Source organism: Rhinoraja longicauda, chromosome 5, assembly GCF_053455715.1.
Source record: "Rhinoraja longicauda isolate Sanriku21f chromosome 5, sRhiLon1.1, whole genome shotgun sequence".
NCBI classification, from domain to species: Eukaryota; Metazoa; Chordata; class Chondrichthyes; order Rajiformes; family Arhynchobatidae; genus Rhinoraja; species Rhinoraja longicauda.
The window spans coordinates 66,895,587-66,917,969 of NC_135957.1; the positions used below are offsets into that span (position 1 = coordinate 66,895,587).

Below are 22,383 nucleotides of genomic sequence, written 5' to 3' on the forward strand. Positions count from 1 at the left end.
TTGAATCCATTTAAGGCTGTAACGTAACAAAATGTGGAAAAGGTGAAGGGGTCTGAATACTTTCTGAATGCATTGTATTTGTGTGACTAGTTTTTGGGAGGGTCACAGATTACTAGCTCTTCCTGTAAACTCTCCACCACTCCCACAACTGAGACAAAGTGACATCAGACCCTGGTAGTTGACACAACCACGTTAAAACTTGCTGACACTAAGCATAATAAGGCTTTGACCTAACCACCTTCTAATAATTCATCTTGTACTCTTAGTTCACCACAAGCCCCATTTGAAATCATTCTGACTAGTCTAGTGCTTTCCAGATTGATTTATTGCTCTGCCACAATTGGTAACCATTTTTTAAGCATTGCTTTCCATTTGATCATTTCTTTCTAACCGCCTAGCATGTGAAATCATATTTTCTTAATTGTTTCTCTTGGCTGCAAGCAGTCTACGAAAGACAGGTGTCACAAATACCTTTCATACCACGCCTGTTTAAAAAAAAAAAAGTACCTCTTCTTTCCTCTTGGTTTCAAGAGATTTAATTCCACAGCATGTTTCACATCCCTTTCAGGATGTTTTGATATGGTTGCAACTAGTGAAATCTTTGAAATATAAAGTTGGAAAAGCAGCAGCCAGTTTGAATGCAGCAGGTTCTCGAAAACACTGAGTTATAATTAGAAAATGTATTTCTTTAACTTTTTAAGTTAACTATAAGTTAAAGTTCTAAACATCTCTCTGAAGAGTTAGCCAGGTTTATGCCTCATCGCAGTATTGCGCTCTAAGAGTATGCCATTATCATGGCTTCAATCCAACTCTGGATGTGATCAGCTTGTCAATACGTGTTTATTGTACATGTGCTGTGCTCTTTCAATGGTTTGCTTGAAGCCTGGATTTAGGGTGTTGGTTATGATCCTGCCGTGCTAACGTGATTTTTGCTCACTTGAGTTTGCATTGCATGGAGCCTCTGATATTCTATGCTCCATTCTCTCTGAGAATTATCTAGCCAGGTTTTGCAAGTACGAGCAATTGGATGTAGTCACTCTAGCCCAAAACTGCAGTTCCCTGAAGCATTTGTACCTCCTTTTTATCCCCCACAACATGTGTGGGATTTTGAGCTCCACAAAATATTTTCTTGACCTTTGCTCAGCTGCCTCCATTTATTTTCATTTGACTTTGCTTGTTAAAAGTTGGCTTTTTGTTATCTATAGGTGAAATCAATAATGAATTGCCTTGTTTTGTGGGACGTAGATGAACATGGTTTTTGATTCCAACAATTGCATTTTGTTTTGGAAGACTGATCTTTGGGAATTTGCATGGTATGTAGGTTAATTGGCTGGGTAAATGTAAAAATTGTCCCTAGTGGGTGTAGGATAGTGTTAATGTACGGGGATCACTGGGCGGCACGGACTTGGAGGGCCGAAAAGGCCTGTTTCCGGCTGTGTATATATATGATATGATATGATATGATGGGTTCTGTGAAGGCTCAACAGTGGAATTCCTGCCAAATTTTAATTTGCTCTGATTTATACGTTCTTGATTTCCAAATACCTGTGAGAGCCAGTTCAACATAAAGTAAGGGATTGCAGATGTTGGAATCTTAAACGAAACACAATGTGCTGGCGGAACTCAGCGGGTCGGGCAGCATGTGGGAAGGGAAATGGAGAAGGGGGGTCCCGATCCGAAATGTCGCTTGCCCATTTCACGCCACAGATGCTGCCTGGCCTGCTAAGTTTCTTCAGCACTTTGTGTTTTGCTCGACATAGATTAAGATATGGTGTTTGATATCTTTCTACTTTCTTATTTCTTGTTCCCTTCCCTTCCCTAGACCAAAAATAAATCTTTCTCTGCCTTGAAGATGCTTCATCACCTCGCATCCACTGCCTTGTGGCATAGAGAATTCCAAAGGTTCTCTTCCTTCCAAGGAAAGAAATTGTTCTTCTTGGTTTTAAGTGCTTGTCCACTTTTGTTCACCCGCATGGAAAACAATCTTGTATCGACATCTTGTGAATCGGCTTTGCATTCTTAAAAGTTTTTGCACTCAATTTTCTCCTTTGGGTTACATGTTTTATTTGTGTATGGTATGATCTGCCTGGATAGTATGTAAAATTATAGTACGTACAAGTAATGATTTTGGGCCTATATTTGAAAACACTTTCACAATGAGAAATGTTACACTAACTTCATTTCCTTGGCAAACCCTTTCAATTGAGTATTAAACAAATGATTTTAAATTATGTATACCACATTGTGCTCTGCTGTGGTTCCAGTCAGATGTGGTTTCATGTGGAATACATTGCAATCCAGCGATTAATAAAACATCACGGTCTGATCCTGGCCATTAGCTCAGAACAGTTGCAAACTGAACAGCAGTGAATGGATGCAGTGGATAAAATAAGAAGATGCTGTGTTACATATGAATTATTCACAAAATGCTGGAGTAACTCAGCAGGTCAGGCAGCATCTCGGGAGAGAAGGAATGGGTGACATTCTCTCCCGAGATGCTGCCTGACCTGCTGAGTTACTCCAGCATTTTGTGAATAAATCGATTTGTACCAGCATCTGCAGTTATTTTCTTATACTACTTGTGTTACATATGAACTTTGCTTTAAAAAAATACGGGACTTGTTCTGATTTCCCCATTTGTTCCTTCAATGAAATTAGTATTTAAGCACTGCACTTGTGACTTTTCTCAAGTATAGACTTTGAATGTGTGCTTGGCTTTTGTGTAATTTATTAACGCAAAATGTTTAAAGCACAGTTCAGTTGTCTATTTTTAAGCACATTGCTACCAAAGCTGTTTCTCTTTTGTCTGCTAAAGTATTGCTGAACATGCAATTTCAGAAATGCATATTTTCTTGTTTAGCTAACCAAAGCACCAAATGTGGTCTGACAAATGCTATTCTGGTCCTGTTGAGCTGTTATACTGTTACATCATTTTAATGTGTAACATTTTCAGCAGCAGGGATTGTTATATTAAATTGCCTTTATCTGATTTTTTTTTTTGGTGCACCCATTTTGCATTTGATCATAAAACAATGTGAGACGTACATAGGAAAATTCCTTTTTTTTATAACGTTCAAAGGGCAAAGGTTGCCTTTGGACTAGAGGGTGTGAGCTATAGGGAAAGGTTGAGTAGGCTGGGTCTCTATTCCATGGAGTTTAGGAGGATGAGGGGAGATCTTATGGAGGAGTACAAAATCATGAGAGGAATAGATCGGGTAGATGCACAGTCCTTTGCCCAGAGTTGGGGAATCGAGGACCAGAGGACATACGTTCAAGGTGAAGGTCGTGGAAAGGCAAGGCAAGTTTATTTATGTAGCACATTTCAGCAACAAGGCAATTCAAAGTGCTTTACATAAAACATTAAAGAGTAGTGAAAAGCAATTTAAAAACAGTCATTAATGTGAATAGAAAATAAAAGCAAGCTAAAATATAATGATGGGTATAAAATACAAGAATAAAAGTTACAGTGCACTGTAAGAAATGAATAATTATTTGATTTAATAAAAGGCAGCGTCAACAGAAAAGTCTTCAGCCTCGATTTAAAAGAACTGAGAGTTGCAGCAGACCTGCAGTTTTCTGGGAGTTTGTTCCATATAGGTGGTGCGTATAAAAACCAAACGCTGCTTCTCCAAGTTTAGTTCTGACTATGGGGACAGACAGAAAGCATACAAGTCCCAGACGACCTGAGAGGCCTGGATGGTTCATAATGTAGCAAAGATCAGAAATGCACTTTGGCCCTAAACCATTCAGTGCTTTATAAACCATCACTACTATTTTGAAATGAATTCTTTGACAGACTGGAAGCCAGTGTAAAGACCTCAGAATTGGACTGATGTGATCCACTTTCTTGGTCTTTGTGAGGACTCGATCAGCAGTGTTCGGAAACAGCTGCAGCTGTCTAATTGATTGATGGGGAAAAGATTTAATAGGAATCTGAGGGATACCTTTTTCACACAAAGCGTAGGGGGTGTATTGAACATGCTGCCAGAGGAGGTAGTTGAGGCTGGGACTATCCCATCGTTTAAGAAATAAATTAGATGGGTACATGGATAGGACAGGTTTGGAGGGATATGGACCAAGCGCAGGCAAGTGGGACTAGTATAGCTGGGACATTGTTGGCCGGTGTGGGCGAGTTGGGCTGAAGGGCCTGTTTCCACACTGCATCGCTCCATGGCTCTATGACTATAACTTGTCTACCATGAGTTTTAGGCTCACTGATCTATAATTCCCAGGCTTTAACTTGCACCCCTTTAGCCACTATAAGCACAACATTCATCCAGCACCTCACCCATGTCTCACTTGTGGGAAGCTAGTGAAATAATTTCAGGAGCGCTGGCTGAAATATTTCAGCCAGCGCTCCTGAAATTATTTCACTAGCTTTCCACAAGTGTCCTCGGATACATGTTATCAGGCCTCAGATACATGTTATCAGGCCTGGGAGTTTTATTTACGTTCGAGTCCATTTGGATGTGTAGCATCTCCTTGACTATAATCTTCAAGACATCTCTGTTAAGTGGTTCAAGCTCCCGAGTCTTCATGTTGAGGCTTATTTGGGACATGCCAAACATCCTAAGCCATCTAAGGAAGTAGAGGCATTAATGCACTTCCTTGGCCATTGCTTTGATGAGGCTGCTCCAGGACAAATTGCTGGTGATATTTATTCCTAGGAACTTAAAGCTTTCGACCATTTTTATTTTGGCACCTTCAATGGTGTGGGTGTGCGTATTGCAATGCTTTCTGAAGTCTATCACAATCTCCTGTGTCGTGCTGATATTGAGGGAGGGGTTGTTGTGTTGACACTAAGTTGCAAGGTTCTTAATCTCCTTTTTGTCCTCTCCAGTACAGAACGTTATGTACTCATTGCTACCGTTACCCTCTTTCCCTTACTGTACATAAAATGTCTTTGAATTTTCCTTAATATTATCTGCCAGTGCTTTTGTTCTCATTTTGATCTTTCATTGAGAATGCTCTTCAATGTCCTAAACTCCTCCAGGGATGCACTTGATCCTGACTGCCTATGCCTCCTTTTTTTCTTTTCTGACCAGATTCTCAATTTCTCTCGTCATCCAGGCTTTCTTGCTCGCACCTGCCTTTTCTTGACTTGCCACGTCAGATGCAGTGTCTATGCTGAAACAGCTTATCCATGTTCTTCAGAGAAAGTGCCTGACCCGCTGAGTCAGTCCAGCCTTTTGTCTTTATTTCTGTTAATCAACGTCTGCAGCTCCCTGTGTCTGCCCAGCCCATCATTCTAACAGCTACAGTACCTGCATACCTTGAATTCTCACCATCTCACTTTTTTTAAAAGCACCCTACTTTCTGGGAGTCCCGTTGCCAATTCTGTTATATATCATCCATGTGCAATTTTTTCTCTCTTACAGTGATCTGCCAATCATTTCACAGCTTTTACATGTCTGTCATAAACTGCTCACCAGTCGAAGAGATTAGCTGAATGTGGCATCGTATTTGATCGAAATATAATGGGTTGGAGGTCCTGTTATGCAGCTCTGTTCTGTTTATTGCTCTGGCCTTGGCCTTGTGGGAATATTCTTTTTCCCATCCTTCCCCTGACTCCTGCCAGGAGCTTTAAATTATCTTTCTTACCTAGTTCTAATTTATTGAGACGCTAATTGTTTCCCTTTCAACAAATGATACCTGACCTGCGTATTTTCAGCATTTTCTGTTCTTATTGCATTTAAACATTTTGGCTGCCTTATCCCCGGTTGGCTAGAATGATTGGCCCCATATGCCACCAATGCACAAGATTTAGTGCCAGATTAACCTAGTAGCATATGCTACGGGCCCCGCATTTTCGAGGGCCCTGCACTTTCGAGGGCCCTGCACTAAATGCTTCTTCAGACTGAAGATTTTTTAAAAACTAGAATACTTTATTTCTGAGTGTTGTTTTGCACAAGCCAACCTTACCCTTCCCTCCCCACCCTCTCCCCAGCCCCATGACAGTCCCGACTGAGATTAAACGGCCCCCGTGACGCACGGCTCAGTTTGTGCACGGCGATCTGCGGGCGTGTCTCGGTCCCCGGCGCTGTGCCGGCCGCTACGTCCCACCGGTCACTCCGCACTCCGTCCCGGCTCAGTGACGCTTCCGGTCCGGCCAGCTTCGGCTTCTCCTGCGGCCACTCCTCCTCTTGCTCCCAGGGGGCCCCCTGACGAAGCCCCAGTCCACGCTGATGGGCTGCCCGGCCAGCTCCGACCCGTTCAAACCCTCCATGGCCGCCTGCTCCTCCTTGTAGCCTGGATCTCGTACTCCGCCAGAGCGTAGCCCTTGAGGTAGCCGGTGCGCCAGGTTGAGGTGCAGGTTCTTGATCTCACCGTACTCGGCAAACTTGTCGTGGATGTCCTCCTCGGTGGCTTCCTTGTGGACTCCTGTCGCAAACAGGATCCACCCCTCCTCCGAGCGTTGAGGACCTGGCTGGTCGCTGTCTTGCTCCACGGAGTCGTAGTCTTCTTGCAGCCTGGTTCGAGCGCCTTCCTCTGAGCCAAATCCTCGCCCCTTCCTCTTCTTCGCCTTCTCCTTCAGTTTGTGGATACTTTTGTTGCCCTCGTCATCCATGGCAAAGTCCTCGCTGCCCGTTTCATGGAGGTCCCGCAGAGGTCCCCCTTCGGAAGGGTCTCGACTTGAAATGTCACCCATTCCTTCTCTCCCAAGATGCTGCCTGACCCGCTGAGTTACTCCAGCATTTTGTGTCTACCTCCGGTAGGAGTGGCAACTATAGCACTCCTAAATATGGGGCAAGGGGATGTCACCGCCCCGCGCCCTACACGACCTCACCCAGCCAGCGGCCAAGTGCTCCCGCTTCACCAATGGCGGCCACCCGGGCCGGGAGGCGGGTTGCTATGTAACCTCCGTTAGGCGATGCCTGGGCCTACACTGTTCCGACCTCTGGAAGGTAGGCGCAGATTTTAACCAGCATCTCCATTTTTTTCCGACCTACGCTGTCTGGGCCTACAGCGCCCCCCGAGCCTAATTTGGGACAAGGACGGTCCTGTACGGGACAAGCCAATTGAACCCAAAATACGGGATGTCCTGGCTAATATGGGACAGTTGGCAACCCTAACCTCCGGACAGCGTAGGCCCGGGAGCTGCCTAACGGAGGTTGCGTAGCAATCCGCCTCCCGGCCTGGGCGGCTGCCATTGGTGGAGCGGGACCACGTGACTGCTGGCTGGGTGAGGTCACATGTGGGGTGGTACCGTTACCTTGTCCCGTATTTGGGAGTGAGCAAGTTGGCAACCTTAGCTACAGGTCCTGCACTAGCTTAATCCGGCCCTGACAAGATTGATAACTTATAGGAATATTTATAATGCACGGATCACAGGTTCCATGTGGATGGACTGACTGCCTGTTTAATTTGAGGGGAAATAAGTGATTTTAAATGCTTGATGTTGAGATTGAATTTTTTAACTTTTAAGCTGTGGTATGAGCCTCGCCAAAAGATCAATTGCATTGAACTGAGCAAAGGTTAATGCTGCATATATCTTAGTGCACAGCAGTGTCCTCCATAATGTTTGGGACAATTTGACATTTGTAATAGAAAAAATCACGTCGTTAAAGTGCACGTTGTCAGATTTTATTAAAGTCCATTTTTATACATTTTTATACATTTTGGTATTCTGGAGTACAGAGTTCAAATTGTACAGTACAGAGGCAAATAAATAAATGATGGGTCATTTTCCCAAAACATTATGGAGGGCACTATACATTTTTGTCTGGATGTTGCCCTATCTACAGTCTTTCTTCCCTGATTGTCTTTGGAGAATTGCCATGTAAGCCTTGCAGATGATCTATTTTGCCCATTTGTATCCCATGGATGGAAACACTGGTTCGTATGCAGCATGGGATATACAGTTTATTTTGGCACATACATTTAGCAAGAAAGCTTGGAATCTTTTTTTTCTAAAATGAGGTTTGCCACAAGAACAGAATGCAGGGAACCTTGCTGTGTCTGAATTAGCCCAAGATGTTTTTATGCCACGTGAAATTTTGAGTTTCATCTGTTTAAAGAACGTTAAGTGAGCGACATTTACTGGAAGAAATTCGCTGGCAAAGGCAGAAAATAAAGTATAATTGCGGAAACTCCTTCTGGTCCAGAGCCTGATGGAGAAGAATACAGCTTTGGTCAAGTGTTGTCCAGCCAAGTTGAATTGGTGTTGACCAATGTCTGAGAGGTTGTTGAAGGGTTGACTGCAGTAAGATGACGCAAGGGAATGTGAGTTTCTTGGAAACTTTTCAGTTCTGAAAAGAAATGAATTGAAAGTGTACGGAGAAGTGGTCTCACTACTTGAAGAATTTATCACTAGGCAATGTCATTCTTTACACTTTTTTTTAACCATGATAGTCTGTCAAATTGGGGTTGTTTTTTGTACTTATCCCTTTTACAACCACACTATGAATTTTAAACTCTGCAGCAAATGGGGGAACAATCTACCATGGCACAATGTTTTAAATGAAAGCCAATATTAAACTGAAAAAAAATGAGTTGGGAGATGGCTTTGAATGGGGGTCTTGAAGGAGATGAGGAAAAAATATCAACTTGGTGAAGGACTTGCAGGTTAAGGCCCAACTTAACTTCTGAAGGCATGGTGATCTTTTATTTCAAGTGGAAGCAAAATCTTATGTCATGTCTTTGCTGTCAATTCCCTTCCTCAGCGTTCCAAAGGAATGCTTCCCCTGCGACTCACTGGTTTAATCTTTCATTAGCACTTTTCCTTTTCCAAATGGAAAATGATGCAACATCCATTTTTGCCTCTTCCCCTTCCCACCATTCAAGAACTTAAATAGCCCTTTTGGGTGGCCGCAACACTTTGCTTCCACTTCTTCCATTCCAGTGTGTTATTCTGTGCTCCCACTGCAGTCCCTTTCACACTGGAGAAACCCAACGCAGATTGAGTGACTGCTTTGCAAAGCACCTGTTTGGGTCTGCAGGGCTGACCCTCAAATTCCAGTTAAATCACACTTTAATTTTCCACTCCAGCTCTGACCTATCTGTCTCTGACCTTTGTTCTGCTCTAATGAGACACCTCATCCTCAGTTATGGCTTGAACGCCCAGGAATGAAGGTGATTACGATAAGTGGTAAACATTGCCCATTCCATCACGGGTACTACCCTCCACACCATCAAAGGGATCGATAAGAGGCAGCCAGCATCATCAAAAACCCACCGCCCTAGCCACTCTCAATTTGCTCCTGCCATTGGGAAGGAGGTGCAGGCGTCTGAAAATTGTAACGTTCAGGAATAGTCTGTTCCCAACAAACCAAGATATTGAACACCACGAACTCCAACTCAGTTATTTCAGCACTTTGTGTCCTTTTGTGGATTAACCAGCGTCGACAGTTCTTTGTGTAGGAAAGAACTGCAGATGCTGGTTTAAATCAAAGGTAGATACACTATGCTGGAGTAACCCAGCGGGTCAGGCAGCGTCTCGGGAGAGAAGGAATTGGTGACGTTTCGGGTCAAGACCCTTCAAACTGGATTTCAGCGGAGGGGGGTGGGATGAGGATAGAATGTAGTCGGAGTCAGTAAGACGAGTTGGAGAACAAAGATAGAATGTAGTCCCACTAGTCTTACTGTCTCCGATTACATTCATTCTATCTTTGTCCCGCCCCCTCTCCTGATATCAGTCTGAAGAAGGGTCTCGACCTGAAACGTCACCCATTCCTTCTCTCCAGATATGCTGCCTGTCCCATTGGGTTACTCCAGCATTTTGTGTCGACCTTCAACAGTTCTTTGTTTCTACATTCTAAACTACGAACTACCTTGATTGCACCAGGGTTATGTTTTTTTACTCATTATATTGGGTTTTTGTTTTTCTATTGAGTACAGCGTTTACAAACCTGTTGTGCTGCAGCAAGTAAGAATTTCATTGTTCCATTTTGATTTTAACCCTTTTTCTTTTCATCGCGTGTTGCAATGAACTGTTCCTCTTTCATTTATTCACAAAATGCTGGAGTAACTCAGCAGGTCAGGCAGCATCTCGGGAGAGAAGGAATGGGTGACGTTTCAGGTCGAGACCCTTCTTCAGACTGATGTCGGGGGTGGGAGCATCTGCATCTGTACCAGCATCTGCAGTTATTTTCTTATGTTCCTCTTTCACATTGAACTTGCCCCCATGCTGTTCCACATCCAGTAAACTGATTTTGTTTTACATGACTGGGCCTGTGTTGTGACTAATAATGGTACCTTGCTTCCTTTATTCATTTAATGGCTATGCAACTCTCATTTCAGTTCTGCAAAAAAAAGGGCAATTTTCCAAGATCTAACCATATCCTGCCTCGTTCATTATTTTTAGCTCGTAATGAAAGTCATTAACCCTGCTATCTGTTGATCTCTAATGGAGCTCCTTCTTGCTCGACAAGATCTTAAAGTTTCATTCCGACATCACTTCTTCCGGTGCTAATCCTCATTGAGATAGATCAAAGGTAAAAATTCAGTGGTTGTCGGCAACATGAAAATAAAAACATGAAGTACTGGAAATGCTCAGCAAGGTGGGCAAGATCTGTGGAGAGAAGAACAGAAATGCTGTTTCTGATTAATTCATTGTGTTGGAACTCTTTCTAAGTTGAGATTTTTTAAAAATTCAAACACTAACACAAACCTCACCTCTTCTCTCTGTGTAACAGCTGTCTAAATGGAATACATTGGATGTTGTAGATACTAGGAATTGCAAATGCTGGTTTACAAAAAAACGGCACAAAGTGCTGGAATACCTCAGCGGTTCAGACAGCATCTGTGGAGAACATGGGTGGATGACATTTTGGGTTGAGACCCTTCTTTAGGCTGAAGGTGGGAGGAGAAAGCTCAGGAGCGGCAGGACAAAGTCTGGTGAGTGATAGGTGGATACAGGTAAGGGAGGGGGGGGGGGGGTTGATAGGCAAATGGTTGGAAAAAGGGCAGTGATGAAAAGATAAGTGATGAAAAGGCCAGTGATGAGATAAGGATAGAAGATCTGCAAATTGTGAAGTCAGTGGTAGGAGAAGGAAGATGGAAGGTGGTGGCTATTGTGTGTCCACCAACCTGGTGATATAATGGAAGACTACATCATTAAAATTCAAGTAGTTCAGCAATAGAGGGGGGTGGGGAGAGAGCTGGTATAGGTAAAGGCAATTACAATGCTTGACAATTAAAAACAAAAAGTGGTTTATTATGTCAAGTATAATCTGGGGAAAAACTTTTTCAGTCAGAGTTGTGAATCTGTGGAATACTCTGCCTCAGAAGGCAGTGGAGGCCAATTCTCTGAATGCATTCAAGAGAGAGATAGATAGAGCTCTTAAGGATAGCGGAGTCAGGGGGTATGGGGAGAAGGCAGGAACGGGGTACTGATTGAGAATGATCAGCCATGATCACATTGAATGGCGGTGCTGGCTCGAAGGGCTGAATGGCCTACTCCTGCACCTATTGTCTATGGGGACTATTAATTTAAATGTGATGCTGGATAATTGAATTAAAAATAGTAAATACTAAGCAGCCCAACAGCCTCAGAGGAAAATCATTTGAATCATAACATTTTAAATCTGAATTGGAGAAATGCATGTTAATCAGGGAGTGCAGAGGGAGGTGGGGAATGAACAATAACAAGATACTGAAGGGTAGGCAGGCAGAAGGAACATAAATGACAAAGGGCATTAAGCTGCAAAGCAAAAGGCAGTGGGGCTCAACCATGTGAATATAATTAAAAATCGTCTGAAATTTTTGTCAGTGCATAAGTCTGTAAAGTGCACCAAATTGATAAAATGCAAATCCAAGATCGAGAGAACTTCCTGTCCTCTATCATTAAGGTGTTGGAGGGCAGGAAGCAGGAGAATTGTCCAGACTCTCTGGACCATCCACTGACTGCCTGGCTTCATCTGTTCCTTTGACGCTAATAACACTCCTTGAATCAATGGTTTCCAGCCAAGTTGTACTCTGCTCTGGGACTAGGTGGGCCCCGACCTGCTGGACGAATACAAGGCAATGCTCTTGGCTGCAAGCACGCCAGACTCAACGAGGACAAGCATTGTCACCCTCGTCTAAGGGGGGAAAGAATTTACATCAGGAATTGGAGACCCATCTTGCTACTAAATGTGGACTATACGATCCTGTCTAAGGCCATTGCCAGCTAGGTCAAGTCTGCTCATGCTCGGGCAAACCATCCAGACCAAACCTGTGCTGTACTTGGCAGAATTGTCTCTGGCAGCCTGCTGCTGCTCAGGGATATCATTGCCTATGTGCAGGACAGAGGAATGGGCACTTTTGGTCTGCTTGCAACATCCGAAGGCCTTTGACAGGGAAGGCTTTGGGGAAGGGAAATCAGTAACTACATGGATGTCTGTAGGGCATCCAAACATTGGATGGGAAGCGAGTAATTTGGCCATCAGGTCTCAAGTCTGATTGTGGATCTGAGGAGAAGACGGGGACAGGGAAGCTTTGATCCGAGTGCCCCCATTGCCTGGCAATGCCATCCCTCTTATGCTCATGTCTCCTCTGATGGATGCAGCAAAGGGTTCTGTGTAGCACACTTTAGAGATACAGTGCGGAAACGGGCCCTTTGGCCCAACGGGTCTGCTCTGACGAGAGATCACCTTATACACTAGCACTATCCTAGATACTAGGGACTATTTACAATTATACCAAAGCCAATTAATCTACAAACTTGTATGTTTTTGGAGTGTGGGAGGAAACTGGTGCACCCAGAGAAAACCCACGAGGTCACAGGGAGAACTTACAAACTCACTGCAGACAGCACCCACAGTCGGGATCGAACCCAGGTCTCTGGCGCTGTCAGGCAGAAGCTCTACCGCTGTGCCACACCAGCAAGACAAGGGAGATTGGCTGACTCCAGAACTGATGGGCAAGTTACCTGCTTCCCATCCCTTGTTTTTGACTGGACTACAGGAAAGAGAGAGAGGAGGTCTGGCAGCTGTGAAGTGCTGGACTAGGAGCAGCACGTTGTGGCCTTGCATATTTCTTACTCTGCTATTCATTTCAAGCCAAAGAATCTACTCGGGGTCAATGAGCAGTGCAAAATTGAGTCTCTTCCTTGTAAGAGTGAAAGACAAGGCTGGAACATTCACAGCCCTGTTCAGCCTTGGTGCCAAATAGATGTTCCAATCCAGTGTCTTCCTAAAGTAACTGTCACATAATCTGACCTCCAGCCAATTGGATTCACTCCAAGTGAAGTCAAGAGGTAGCTGACATCATGGCCTATATGTGACATTGTGGGATTTGACAACATCCCAGCTACCCCATTGAAAGTCTGCACTTCAGTATGAGCTGTGCCTCAAGCCAAGCTGTGCGCGTGCAGTTCCAACATAGGCGTATACCTGATTTGGAAATTTTGCATAGTTGTGTCCTTCTCGCCAATCGCAAGACTAATCCACTTTGGCTAATTTGTGCCCAATTATTCTAATCTTATTCATCAATGTGATGGAAGTCATCATTAACTGTGTTATTAAGCTATACAACACAAATAACTGCCTGCGTTGGCCGTAACCACTCTGCATCATGGTCGTAGCCTAAACGTGGGCAGAAAGCTGATTTACAGAGTGACTGCACTCCACTCAGACAGTATACATGTAGCTACTGGTGCCCTTTTAAATTGGATACTCAATATAAAATGCTTTGAGTCATCTTGTAAAAAGGTTAGAGATTGTCGGGAGGTCAATCATCTTGGCCCCAGAGCATCACGACAGAGGTTCTTCGGAGCAGTTTCCCAGGCTCTGCCCTCCACAGCTGTTTTATTGATTTTCCTATTTGGCAAGGGCAGTTATGGAAAGCCTGTTCATTGTGCAATGTTCAATTCCACTCGCAACTCCTCAGCAACCGAAGCAGTTCACGCCAGCAAGCACTGGGCTAATTTGTCTCCTTTATCAGCAGAATAGGACTCGCAGTGCACAAGTGACTGATATAATGAACACCAACAGGTTAGACGCTGGTTGTCCTGTAAGTCGTGCACTTTCTCTCTCTTCCCCCCCCCCCACAGTTAAAAATGTCAAAGACTATAGGGATTGGCTTTAAGTGAGGGATAGTGTTTAAGGGAGATGTGCAGGGCAAGTCCCCCCCCCAACTCACCCCCTCCCAACAGAGTGGTGGGTGCCTGGTGACACACACTGCCAGGTGGTAGTGGAAGTTAAGATGGTGGCATCTAAGACTTGGATAGACACATATTTATGGAGGGATATGGATCATGTACAGGCAGAGGAGATCAGTTTAAGTTGGCATCATAAGATTTGATTATAGAATTCTTCAACATTCGGTCTCTGTTTGTCAGAATTAATACGACCGGGTGGCGCCATATTTGGCAGCCGCGCCATATTTGGCAGCCTCGCCAACAGCCTGTCTTGTCCCTTTCTTCTTTTGTTGTTTTGAGTCTGTTTTTACTTGTATGTTGTAGTGTATCTTTAGTTTTTGTATTATGTGGGGGGGGATTGAGGGGAACTTTTTTTAACTCTTCCCTCGACGGACATGTGACTTTTTCCCGTACCGTAAATCCGTCTGCACTGTGGTCTTAACATCGTAGAGCTGGCAGTCCCTTTGTTAGGGATCGACTTCGACCGCCCCGATCGCGGAGGCTTCGACCACGGGAGGAAAGAAAGTATACGCTGTTTGTCTTCCATCACAGTGGGAACGTGAGATCGCCGAAAAACAAGATGGACGTGCTGCCTGCACTGATGAGGACTCGGAGGGCGTGCTGTGAGTGCAGTGACCTCCATGAGGACATCCCATAGTCTAGTGCGAGTGCGGGCGGCTTTCTGACTTTGGGCGGACAGGGACTGCAGAGACAGTGACAGTGGTCGGTACAACTCTGGTCACATCACGGTGAAGGAGCGTGTGTGTGTGTGGCCTGGACATTGAACTGATGGCTGTGGGTCTCTGCTTATGCTGTGTGCCCTGGGGATTCTCACATGCCGCTGTGGTGTTTGTTTAAGTCTCTGTTTAATCTTTATGCAGTTATGTATCTTGTTGTGGATGATCAGCCGTGATCACAATGAATGGCGGTGCTGGCTCGAACGGCCAAAAGGCCTCCTGCACCAATTTCTATGTTCTATGTTGCTTTTTTTGTATGACTGTATGGTAAATCAAATTTCACTGTACCTCGGTACACGTGACCATAAAGGACCATTGAATTAGTCACATCTTCCCGCCACTATCTCTGGCTTGGCTTTCATTTGAATCGACTGATATGTTGGGTATGTGCCACAGCTTTACCACTGACATCGAAGCTAAATCTGATCTTAATTGCCACATGAGATCATCTGATCTTTCCCATCTGATATTCCCTTTGTTTCCACAACCCTTCTTTGCCATCTAGAGTTTTCTATTTCCCTGTTCTTGTTAAAAACCCAAGAGCTGAAATGTTACTTTTCTTTAGGTTTACTTCTGCAGCCTTTGAACACAGTGAAGACACTGGCATTAAATTTGACAAAAATGTTGATGCATCGAAAAAAATAAAATAATAAAAAAATTCATGAGTGGATGAGTGCAGCTCCAGCAACATGAAGTGTTACTCAGGGCACAACTAGCTGCTTGATTGGCAGCCAGTGTACTAGCATTGAGTGTTCAGTCTTCCAACATTTATGCACTATAACTGCAATGAATACCAACTTAGTCTAGTTTAGAGATGCACGCGGAAACAGGCCCACCGATTCTGCACTGACCAGTGATCCCCACACACTAACACTATCCTACACACACTAGGGACAATTTACACTTGTAATAATAATAATAATAATAATAATAATAATAATAATACATTTAATTTATATAGCGCTTTTCAGGAAACTCAAAGACGCTTTACAGAGCAAACAAGACATAAAAACAAGCAAAAGATTTATCCAGACGGAGAAGCGGCGAACAAACAGCGCCAGCGTCCTCTCACGTCAGGGTCCGGCGTAAATAGTTGACAATAAACAATAAATGGTTGACAGTAAACAATAAAGAACACAAGACACACAATTACAATTTAACACAGACAACCATCACAGTGATTGCTCCAGGCACACCCTCACTGTGATGGAAGGCAAAGAAAAGTCTTATCTCCTCCTCATTCTTCTCCCGTGGTCAGGCAGTCAAACTGCTGCCTCGAGGCGATCGAGGCTCCCGACTTTTGAAACCCCCACCGGGCGATGGAAAGTGCCACGGCCGAGCCACGCAGGGCGATGAAGGTCCTGCGAGCGGGTCGATCGAGCCTCGCGATTCGGGGCGGTCGAAGCTGCTACGGCTGGAGCTCCCGAAAGCCGGTCACCAACCAGGGACCTGCGAGCTCCCGATGTTGCGGTCCTCAGGGCCCACGGCCGAAGCCTCCGAGATGGTAAGTCCAGGCCCTGCGACCAGAGCCTTCAAGGTCGATCCCAGCTGGAGGCCGCCGACTCCACGGTTAGGCCGTAACGCGAACGGAGATGCGACACGGTAAAGGTCGCATCTCTGTTGAGGAGGAGATTTAGAAAAAAGGTTTCCCCCAACCCCCCATCACCCCCCACATATACACAGCTAAAAATAGCAGAATCAAGGGATATGGGGGAAAAAGCAGGAACGGGATACTGATTTTGGATGATCAGCCATGATCATATTGAGTGGCGGTGCTGGCTCGAAGGGCCGAATGGCCTACTCCTGCACCTATTTTCTATGTAACCTTATCACTGTTGGATGAATGACGGGTAGAGACCAATCAGAATGTAGTGGGGAAATCAATAATCTGGTGCAGAACAAGTCTTACTCTCGTGTTTAGTAAGACAAAGGAGCTGATCCTTTTCAGATGGGAGAAGCCGCGAGGTGCCTTCATAGAAATATAGAAAATAGGTGCAGGAGGAGGCCATTTGGTCCTTTGAGCTAACACCGCCATTCATTATGATCATCGCTGATCATCCACAAGGCCCGTGCCTGCCTTCTCCCCATATCCCTTGATTCCACTAACCTCTAGAGCTCTATCTAACTCTCTTTTACATTCATCCAGTGAATTGGCCTCCACTGCCTTCTGTGGCAGAGAATTCCACAAATTCACAACTCTGGGTGAAAAAGTTTGTTCTCACCTCAGTTTTAAATGGCCTCCCCTTTATTCTTAGACTGGGCCCTGGTTCTGGACTCCCCCAACATTGGGAACATTTTTCCTGCATCTAGCTTGTCCAGTCCTTTCATCATTTTATACGTCTCTATAAGATCCCTTCTCATCCTTCTAATCTCCAGTGAATACAAGCCCAATCTTTCCAATCTTTCCTCATATGACAGTCCCGCCATCCCGGGGATTAACCTCGTGAATCTTCACTGCACTGCCTCAATAGCAAGGACGTCCTTCCTCAAATTAGGAGACCAAAAGTGCACATGATACTCCAGATGTGGTCTCACCAGGGCCCAGTATACAACAGCAGAAGGACCTCTTTACTCAAATCATCTCTTTATGAAGGCCAACATGCCATTAGCTTTCTTCACTGCCTGCTGTACCTGCATGCTTACTTTCAGTGACTGGTATACAAGGACACCCAGGTGCACTTGCAGTAATGTATGTACTTTGTATGTACTTTGGCATGCACTATAAAGGATCGCTTTACCTTGGGTAACTGCATTTATGCAACTGCACTTCATCGATGGGGTTGTGGTGGAGCGAGTCAGCAGCTTCCAGTTCTTGGGTGTGAACATCTCTGATCTGTTCCAGCTCCAGTACACTGATGCGATTACAAAGAAAGCTCACCAATGCCTCTACTTCCTCAGAAGTTTGCGGAGATTTGGTATGTTGACAAATACTCAGTTGAACTTCTACAGGTGTACTGTGGACCGTGTACTGACTGGTCGCATGGTGGTGGTGGTAGTTGACCATTCCATCACTGATATTGGCAATGGGATCTATAAAAAGCCCTGCCTCAAGAAGGCAGCTAATATCATTGGAGACCCGTACCACCCTGGCCATGCTCTCTTCCCACTGATCCCATTGGAAAGTAGGTAGAGTAGTCTGAGAACCATTACTTCCAGGTTCAAGAACTGCCTTGTCGTCATAGCCATAATGCTCTTGAACTACCCTGCACAGCGCTATCCGCAGTCCCACTCCTTCACCCAACAACTGTTGACTTTTTACTCCTCATGTTGTACTATGTACTTTGGCATGCACTATAAAGGATCGCTTTACCTCATATAACTGCATTTATTTGCCATGTTGAAAAACTGCAGCAAGTAAGTATTTTATTGTTTTGGTCCCAAATAGTGTTTTTTAGTGCTTATGACAATTAACACTGTTGACTCTTGAAAGGCATTGCAATTGCTCACCCTGGCCTCTCTGGCACTCCCAAACCCATGACTTCCACCACCAAAAATGGAAGTCAAAATCAACATTTTTGATTGCAAATCTGTCTTTACTTAAACAAAAAGCAATGGTCAGGAAATTTACACTGCTGCAGTCTCCTTGCTACATTTTTGAATTGGCTTACTTTCTCAGTACAGTCAATCTGGAAAAGATGTATAGAAGTATTAATCCAAAGATGCATATTAGTTTCTGGAAATAATTTTGACCACAACAAAGGTTTAAGTTTAATTGCAGCTCAAATGAAGATATCTGCTCACATCAATTTGCTTCATCCAAGCATATGTAAAAATATCATGGGGCAGTTTTTTGTTTATGTGTGTTAACGATTATACTTGTTTGTGATCTTGGCAGCTGTTTCCTGTTCTTTGGTTCTCCAGCATTGCTGGCTATCTGGTATTTGTTTCGATTTTAACAATTAATGGAGTTTTAAAAAAAAAAAACTTATTGTGAATTGTTTCTGAAATGAGCCTGTTTTGCTGCATGAGGGTGTATTCGGTAATTGGGCCTCTGCTTTGATCTAGGTTGGTTGCTACTGTGGTAATTATTTGAACCATCCCTTAGTCAGCAGCATCTTTTGAGACTCTCGAGAAATTAATAACTAGTTTTCTTTCTATGGAGTTTATTTGCAGTTTATGACAAACTCTAATCAAAAACAAGAAATGCAAACAAGGTTAGTCTGGTGCAAATCTGTCAAATATACTTGGCTTTACTAGCTGAAATCTAACACCATTTCTGCAGCAAGAAGTGCAGCAAGTAATCTATTCAAAAATAATACATTAAAAACAGTCAGAGGTAGGAATTTTAATGATCTCTTTGTGCTCATGGTGGACAAAGGCAAATTTTCCACCACACCAGAAGCTATGGGGATTCCAAATGATTTGGTGACCATGTTGTAAATATGTTGAATATTTAATGGTACCATTATTTTTGATTGGAAATATTCTCGCAGGTTAAAATTGATCTTTGGTCGAACCCCTAACCCCAATGACTCGTAAACTTGGCCATTGTTTGTCTTTATATTGCAGCATTGACGGGAATAATGTGATCAGCAGAGGCAGGACTTGTCTTTTATTTTACAGACTTTGGAGATTAAATAATAAATTGTTATCAGTTAATAATAATTGAGCACAATGTAGAAATCTTTTCCAGCTCTACAATTTGATGTGGTATTTTATCATATATCATATATATACAGCCGGAAACAGGCCTTTTCGGCTCTCCAAGTCCGTGCCGCCCAGTGATCCCCGTACATTAACACTATCCTACACCCACTAGGGACAATTTTTACATTTACCCAGCCAATTAACCTACATACCTGTACGTCTTTGGAGTGTGGGAGGAAACCGAAGATCTCGGAGAAAACCCACGCAGGTCACGGGGAGAACGTACAAACTCCTTACAGTGCAGCACCCGTAGTCAGGATCGAACCTGAGTCTCCGGCGCTGCATTCGCTGTAAAGCAGCAACTCTACCGCTGCGCTACCGAGCCGCTACCGTGGCTTCTTCTATGTCTAAACCAGTTAATTGAAAAAAATGTTTTGAATAGTCTTGAATAGTCTTGTCAATGAAATAGATCAAGACCAGTGAGCACTTGGTGAATTGCTGGGGAATTGAGGGGAAAACAAAATGTCCCTGATTTGGGGAGAAGCAAGTAAGATCTAGGTGGACTATGTGGCTGAGGCTCTATAAGACTGCATTTGGAATATTGTGAGCAATTTTGGGCACCATATCTGAGGAAGGATGTGCTGGCTCTGGGGAGGGTCCAGAGGAGGTTTACATGAATGATCCCAGGAATGAGTGGGTTAACCTACGATGAGTGTTTGACGTCATTCGGCCTGTACTCGCTGGAGTTTAGAAGAATGAGGGGGGACCTCATTGAAACATACAAAATAGTGAAAAGCTTGGATAGAGTGGATGTGGAGAGGATGTTTCTACTAGTGGGAGAGTCCAGGACTAGAGATCATAGCCTCAGAATTAAAGGACGTTGTTTTTAAGAAGGAGATGAGGAGAAGTTTCTTTAGTCAGAGGGTGGTGATCTGTGGAATTCTTTGCCACAGAAGGCTGTGGAGGCCGTCAGTGGATATTTTAAAGGCAGAGATAGATAGATTCACCGTTAGGACAGGTGTGAGAGGTTATGGGGAGAAGGTAGGAGAATTGGCTTAGGAGGGAGAGATAGATCAGCCATAAATGGTGGAGTAGGCTTGATGGGCCAAATAGCCTAATTCTACTCCAATCACTTCTGACCTTATGACTGATAGGTTGGATCAAAGGGTGGGATTTAATGATGAGGACATTTTTCACTGTCCCAATTATTATGCGAAAATGCAATCTTTATGGTCCCGCCATCAGAAACTGCACTCAGAAATTTTTTCTTTTCATTCTCTTTTCATTGTCTTGTCGAATTTATTTGTAATTTAGGTTGTGTTTGTCTGTGCCTGTGATGCTGCTGTACGCAACATTTTCATTGTATCTGCGCTTCACCATATGTGTGCATATGTCGATAAACTGGGTTGTAATCTATATACTAAAACTCTTGTTTGTTTGTTTGTGACTGAACTTTAGCCAAAACTGTACATGATAGTGCAACATTTTTAGGCCCACCTTATTCACCGTCATCGCTTTAATGGTAAAAATGGTAGTTTTATTGAAATTGGTGTATATTTTTCAAGTTGGTAAATATTAATATTATATTAATATTGGTGTTATGTTATTCACATTTTAAAGTTTTAAAAAACCAGCGCATGCACTGTTGGGGCCGGTCCTCGCGTAAAATGGCCGCAAGACCAGCGCCTACACTTACGTAAGATGGCTGCCGGGTGACAGTTGGGGGGAGGGTCATCATTTTCGTTCAGCTCCCACTTCCCCCCAGACGCCCGTTTGGTTCCGCGGCCCAAGTGGGGGGAGTGTCACCGCCGCCGTTCCAAACCCCGGGCGTCTCCGTCATGGCCGCCGATCTGCCCCAGAGCCCCCCCCCCCCCCCCGGCCATCACCGCCGCCTCTGCTCCCCGATCCATCGCTGCTTCTTCTTCCCGCTCCAAACCCGGGGCGTCTCCATTATGGCCGCCGCTCCGCTTTCCAGTTCCCGCTGAGCCATCACACCGCTGCCTCTGCTCCCGCTGCCACTGTAAACCCGGGGCGCCTCCATCATGGCCGCCGCTGCTCCCGCTGCCGCTCTAAAAGCGGGGCATCTCCATGGGGTGACGAAATTGCACAGTGTTTACTGGCAGATACATTGGTCCGTCGGAAGCAGTGGGATCAATCCTTGGATTTCCAACTCATGAGAGACGCCCCGCTGTCATTCGACTCCAGGTACATCTACCACAAGAACAACAAGTCGTCATCAGAGTCGATGCTGGTCGGCTGGCGAGAAATAAGGATATCACGAGAACAACTTTAACTGAATTCATGGAATTGTGTTCTCAAGATCAATTTGCAATAACACTGTACTACGCTGATGTACCCCGATTTTACACATGGATCAATAAGGAATGGCAAAGAAGGAAGGTTGGGAAGATAGTGGAAGATCTTCCAGGTATTTTTGAAGCCAACGTTCTGGGACGAGTTTATACCGTTTCTCCAAGATGTGACCTCTACTACTTGAGACTGCTTCTCCATCACGTAAAAGGGCCAGTATCCTTCGATTCATCGAGGACGCATGATGGACATATTCTTCCTTCCTTCAAAGATGTCTGCATAGAAAGAGGTTTGTTGTAAACTGACGACCATTGGCAACAGATGATGGAAGATGCTGAGCGGACAAGACTCCCCAAAGCAATGAGAGATTTGTTGTTTTGTTGACGATTGCTGAGATCAACACTTCTCGACAATTATGGGATCCCTTCAAGAATTCAATATCTGAAAATTACCGTCAAAGAGAACGGAGAACAATCGATGATCCAAATTTCATGGTTGATGAGAGGCATCATGATCAATCTCTGTTGTACATTCAAGACAAGCTTGTGAATTACAAGAAGACACTGGGATACTTTCATGTGCCACTACCAAGACATGGAAGGATGAACCTTGATGGAGACAATCCAGAATTGCTGAGTGAATTGCAGTACAATAGACCTGAACAACAGTGATTTATTGAAGAGAAAGATC

General features: G+C 44.3%; 1 protein-coding gene and 1 pseudogene across 2 annotated transcripts in view; one reads left to right on the forward strand and one right to left on the reverse strand.

Annotated features, from left to right (window-relative positions):
- The window catches only part of me1 (malic enzyme 1, NADP(+)-dependent, cytosolic), a 325,940-nt gene that overhangs the window by 8,798 nt on the left and 294,759 nt on the right, over positions 1–22,383 (forward strand). The window lies entirely within an intron of this gene.
- On the reverse strand, positions 6,089–6,649 carry LOC144593818 (RNA-binding protein 8A pseudogene; annotated as a pseudogene).